This window comes from Orcinus orca, chromosome 6, assembly GCF_937001465.1.
Source record: "Orcinus orca chromosome 6, mOrcOrc1.1, whole genome shotgun sequence".
Taxonomy (NCBI): Eukaryota; Metazoa; Chordata; class Mammalia; order Artiodactyla; family Delphinidae; genus Orcinus; species Orcinus orca.
The window spans coordinates 71,991,839-71,997,900 of NC_064564.1; positions in this window are offsets into that span (position 1 = coordinate 71,991,839).

Below are 6,062 nucleotides of genomic sequence, written 5' to 3' on the forward strand. Positions count from 1 at the left end.
AACATAAATCTGATTCCTAGCTCTTCGGGCTTCACAACTGAACTCTTTGGTTTTGTGAAATATTAACTCTGCTTAACAGATTCTTAAGAACTGGAACCAGCCAGAAATCCTTAGCCATTGAATATTGTGGCATTACTTGATTAACAATTAGTATGACTCTTAGAGTCTGATTAACTATGTTCGCCTCTCCCTCTGTAGGAATGATGGGGTTGTTTTCCATCTTGATAGCTGAGAAAAGAATCTATCTAGGGCCAATGTCTCTTCCAGGAGGTGTACTATCTGCAGAATTGATTAAAAATACATTTATTTTCCTAAGTGGGTGTGAGGGATACCTGTTTCTATGTGATGTAGATCCAGTGAGGTCTAACCATACCCCCCACTGGCTATTAGCCTTTGTTAAGGTTTGGGAAAGTTACATCAGGTTCTTGGTCTCTAAAGGAAGGGTCTCAAATTTACCCTTCTAGTTTGAAGTCTACTGTAGTTTATTTCGACTTTGCTTTTAAAGTGGTACAGAAAGATCCTGCAGTAGGTGACTACACGGGAAAGGGAAGCTTAGAAAGGGGGTGCTGGTCAACTAAGAATATCATCGTCACCATCCTACTAAGGTAGGTGGTAGGCACATGTAAAGTGAAGCCATCTTAGAGTTCTTGTATTCCAATCCCCTTAATTTTAGAAAAGAATTCGCTGAAGCCCAAGGGAGTCTGCCTACTTCATGATTTTTCTGGGACAAACTCTGTCCCCAAGGATACAAGATCAGTTAGAAATTTCACATTTGCTTGCCTCTTTAAGGTCCACCACAAATACCAGCAAGATCTCTCTAGGACTCCCATGAGCACAGCCTATACAGTCTCTCAGATTTGCATTGTAACTGGCATTGCAGTGGGCACCTTCAGAGAGCAGAAAGCCCTAGAGTTAACATCGGGGTTATTCCAGAAAAGAAGGAAAGTTTGTATCTTTCCTTGAAGATTGTAATCCAGGAACTTGAATAAGTCAATCATCATAGGTTTTTGTGTTTTTTTCTATATAGACTTACTTCTTGCCCTCTTCTCTTTAACTCCCTTTAATTTAATTTTGTTTGGAATGGACATAAACCCTGAACTCTTCCAACTCATTCATTTCAGAGCTATACAAGAAAGTAATAAAATACAACTCAGATTTCATTTACATGAATTTCTCTCACACACTTAAAAACATAACTACTACTTGATTTAGAATATCTTTTTAAACCCAACAATTCTAGAACTGTAGACTGCTTTCTCCTTTTTCTCCTCTTCCACGTATTCACTCTCCAGATATTTATGTTTCTGTCAGTGAGTTAGGCATGGGGGAATACAGAAATGAAAAGGCAGTCTGTCCTCAATGAGGCTTATATGTTAAAAACAACTATAGATATAGATAGATATAGATATCTCACAAGTAATAATTCCTACATCAGGATTTTTTCTTGTGTTTTCAACAATAGGATTTCCTTTCTGTACTAGAGTGCATATTATAATTTAAACCAATTAATGCTGTTTTGCCAGCATGTGGTTGTCCCAATTAAAATTCTGGCAAAACAAATTATCCCAGATCAATGTGAATCATTCCAAATTGCAATGAATAATTTATAGTAAAGTATATATTATGCCACATAAATATAAGAAGTCTGTTTTCCCCCAAGTTAATCTTTGTAAATACACATTTCAAATCCACACAAACCAACTGGGAGGAGCACAGGCAATCGAAGACTAGAACTGTGCTTACAGTTTGTAAGCATGCATTTTCCTCCCTAATTTCTGCCTAAACCTTGGCTTTATTTTCCCAGTTCTCAAGAACAATGGCTTGTAGCAAGAACATCTAAGTCTGATTTTCTGTGCATCCTAAAGTTTTTATTATCATTATCACCCTCCTAAGAGGCAGCGCCTACAGTGAACTGATTTTCAGTTGATTTTCAGTTTAGGCCAGCAAGGGGCAGGGAACTGGCCTCCTGGGCCTGAGAGTGGCTGTGTGACCTTAGGCAACCTCTTAGAGCTACGTCCTTATCTGTGAATTAATGGGATTAGATGAATACATCTCTGTAGTCCCTTCCAAACTCCAAATACTCCAGGGGTCCTCCCTCCAACCAAAAAATTCTAGGCAAGACTTGGGTTCTTTAAACACCACCTCATCTGCTGTGCATTTACAAATGCAGCTCTTTAGGACAGTGAAGGTGTCTTAATTTAATTGGTTAGCAGACACAAACATAAATTCGTCCCAAATCCCTTAAATCCTTTATTCCTTAATTTCTTGTTATAATGCTGCTTCTTTCTTCAAACTAGTTTGTGGGAAGCAAGTGGGGAGGGGGAGGGGTCACAGAATCCCACCCTTTTTCCTAGGCCAGTTTTCCACCCCAGCTCTTAGTGAGATATTTCCAGGCACACGCAGACCATTCCCAGGCCCCTTCCCTGGAGGTTTTAATTCAAATGGAGGGAGCTAATCACCTGGAGCTTAATCTAAAATACACGTTGCCCAGTCTCCCCCTTGCCCAAGGCTCAGGGACTTTTAGGTTAAAATCGCACTCTGTAGGTAGTGGGTTCCAACGCTGGCTTTTCTCCCTCTTTCCTGCTGGGAGGCGTGGACGGTGCTGGGCAGAGCTGCCAGCCTCCCGGTTGGAAGGAAGAAGAACAGATGGCCCGCTGGGGGTAGGGGATCACGTGTCGGACCTCACTCTGGGCTGGATCCAGACTTCTTTCAGGACCCAGGTCCTTCGGCTTCATTGATCCCACCAAGTCATACAGGGCATACTGGGGGGCGGGGGTGCAGGAGGAGAAGCAGTGTTTATTTTAGTGAAACCTGGGTAATTAGGGGAAGGTGGCAAGTTTGGGGAGAAGGGAGGAGGCAAGAGGGGCTGAAGGGATCGGGCTTCCAACAATGGCGGTGTGCCTGGATTTGAAATGCAATCAGGTAAAGCCCTCCCTATCTGTTGTAATACCCGTGGCCATAACGACAGTTAACACGCAGGTGCTGGAGAGGGAGGGGGGCCTCCGGCCCGCGCGAAAACTTGCACGACGCCCTACTTTGCTCTCGCTCCACTTAGCAGCCTTCCGCAAAACTCCAGGCCTCTCCTTTGCCGAGCCGAAAGGCCACCCGTTCATGCATATGTAGGAGGATAAGTTTAGCTCTCAGCCCCGCGCGCTCGGAGGAGCCCCACGCCGCGCGCACGGTGAATCACCCGAGCTCGGGGGCGGGCGCTCGGCTGGGGCCGCAGACTGGCGGGCGGCGCAGCCACTCGCCGGCCGCGCGCCCCGGCCTGGCGTCGCCCTTTTAAAAAGTCTTCCGCGGGCGGCCGCCGCAGCAGCAGCCGGAGGAGGCGAGTTCATCTGAGGACAGTCCCAGTTCTCAGAAATCCCTTCCCTGCTGGAACATCAAGCTCCCTTTACTGCAGTTGAACAAACTGCCCTAGATTAGGGGATGAGGAACCCGCCCCAAACTCGTGCAAGAAGCTCTGGGCGCCCGCGCCCGCGTGAGCTAACCTTGAAATTAGCCCCTGCACCCGGTCGGGAAGGGGTGGGAGTGGGCGGAGGCTGCTCGTTGGGCCCTCGCGGCCCAAGCCCTAGGGTTTGCGCCCTCTGTGCGTATGGCCCCCGTTTCATAACCCTGGCGGGGTTGCATTAAAAAAAAATTCCCTGGGGGAAGACAGGTGTGTGTGTGGGGGACTGGGGGGAGGAGGCACCTTCTCCATCACCCACGCCCGCGAGGAAGAGGAAAACCTGCCCTACGGTCCCCTTGGGAACACTGCGGAGTAGGGTGTCGGATGACATCAGCTTCTAAACATAGCCCGCACCGCACCCCAACTCTGAGCGCCGCGAGCTGGGCTAGCGCGGGGGACGGGGGAGAGCGGGGAGAGCGGGGGAGGCGTGTGCTGCCGGCCGCCGGCGGGGTGGGGCGGGCCGGCTAGCCAGGCTGTGCGGGAGGAGATGACTTTGCAGGAATCGTGCTCACGGAGTTTGCAGGCAAGCCTTTCCCGCGGTGGTCGGGCCACTGGATGCTGGGGCCACGAGGTTAGGAAACATTCGTGCCATTCCGCGCTCTCCCCTGCCCCACAAAAGCCACACGCACGCACGTAGCCCTTGGATCTAAGCTGCCTTTGTTTATATAAATCAACCCATTCCCCAGCTGTAGCCGTAGCGCCGGGCTGGGTCGGTCCGGGGACCCTCCGCGCCCTCCAGCCCCGCGCCGGCCTCCAGGCTAAGCCTGAGAGGGGGTCGGCGGGCCCTCCCGGTGAGTCAGATGGGCTGTGTTTCCTGTAGTTGTTGTGGAACAGTTTGTCCTTTTTAACCCCCCGCCCTCCTCCCCCGCCCCACCCCCCGCTCGGTCTCCACCCCCTTGGTAAATATAGCGCTCACGTTTCATCATCTCTTTGTCCAACGAGCGCTAGACACCCCGGCCCGCGGCCCCCGCCGCCTCCCTCCTCCTCCCGGCTCGCGGTTACCTCACATAACCCCGCGCGGGCAGGCGGCGGCAGCAGCCTGCCCCGCGGCCCCCGCCAGCCCTGCACCCCAGCGCTTCCCGCCGCAGTACACTCCAACCTCCCTCCCAGCCCCTCCCTTGCTTCCAATTCCCACTTAAGTTGTGTCCCCAGGCCCTCGTCCCACCCCCGACCCCCGATACCCCCGTGTCGTGGGGACCGGGTTGAGAAATGTGCATGTGCTGGAAGGGAGACACCCTTTTCCCCAGCCCCAGGCGGCACCCCACGCCCAGGCCAGTACTGGATCTTCCACTCACCCATCCTCCCCCTTCCCAAGGCCGCCCCCTGTTCCCCTCCTGAGCGCAGGTGACAGCTGCTTAGACAGTGTCTGATTCACCGACAGCTGAACCAGCTACGAGTACTTGGGGGTGGGCGCTTCGTGAACCGTCTCCCTCCCACCCCGTCACCCCAGAGGGGGAGTGGGCTGGTGGGTCAGGAAAGGCGAGGTGGGTGGGTAACAGCCGAGGAGCGCTTGCTTACTGTTTGTTCCCTCTCTCCCTTCCCCTCCCAGTTTCATTTCCACACATACAGCCACCCACCGGGGACCGGAGGCGGCTGGTGTTCTCTGAACGCAGGGAACTGGCTCTCTCTGTGGTCTTCTGTTTACTTCCCTCCTCCTCTCCCCCTCCCTCGTCCTCGCCCCCACCACCCCACGCCGCCTCCCGCCCCGAGCAGCTGGGAAACCTGCAGCAAAACACTGCAGTCATGAGACTCGAGCTGCGACTCGAGCTGCGGCCTGGGTTTGCCCTGCCCTGCCTTGCCCTGTGTCCACTTGGGGCACGTTTTTGTCCTGGAAAGGCTCTTGGGGCTCCCCATCCAGGAATGTGGCAGAGGCCTCCCTCCCTCTTCCTCTCCCCTCTTGGCACCAGGTATCGTCCTGTGGGGGCCCTGCCGGGCTGCCTTTTGGGCCAGGGCTCTGGGCCACTGCCATGAGTGGCCACCTGTCCAGGGACAGGTAGTGAGAGAGCTGACGGTGTGTAGGAATTCGGCATCCAGGATGCCGCAGAGCTGGCTTACTTGTTATCACAGGCTCTCCCGTTCATGACAGGGTGCCCAAAGTTCCCTGCTGACCAAGGTTTCAGGCAGATCCCCGAGACCTGCTCCCAGGGACACACCCTCCCCATAGGGAATCTGGCAAAACCTTCCCTTTCAAAGCTTGCTTCCCAGCGGGGAAGAATTCAAGCTCTCTCCCTAAGGAAGCTGAATGAACAAAGAGCTCTGAGGAGGTCATGAGGGTTGAGCTCTGGGTGCCGCCTGCCTGAAGTTCACCCCATTTAAAAACCACCGCTTCACCACTGCTCTGCTCCACTACCATGGTTACCAGTTCCCTGTCCTTCCGCAGCACAAATGTTGCACAGAGGCAGAAACAAACGACGGCATTTTAAATGTTCTTTTAAATATCCAAAACACTGCCTTGGTATTTTGGTAGCAGAGAAGAGAGTGAAAATCCTGACAGTTCCCTGGTTTCCTTCTGACCCTGTAACCCTGAATAAATCCCTCACCCTGGCTGGCCTCTCAGAGCCAAAGGAGGGAAGGGAGCTTACTGAGATACTAGAGAGTAGAATTCAGAAGAGTA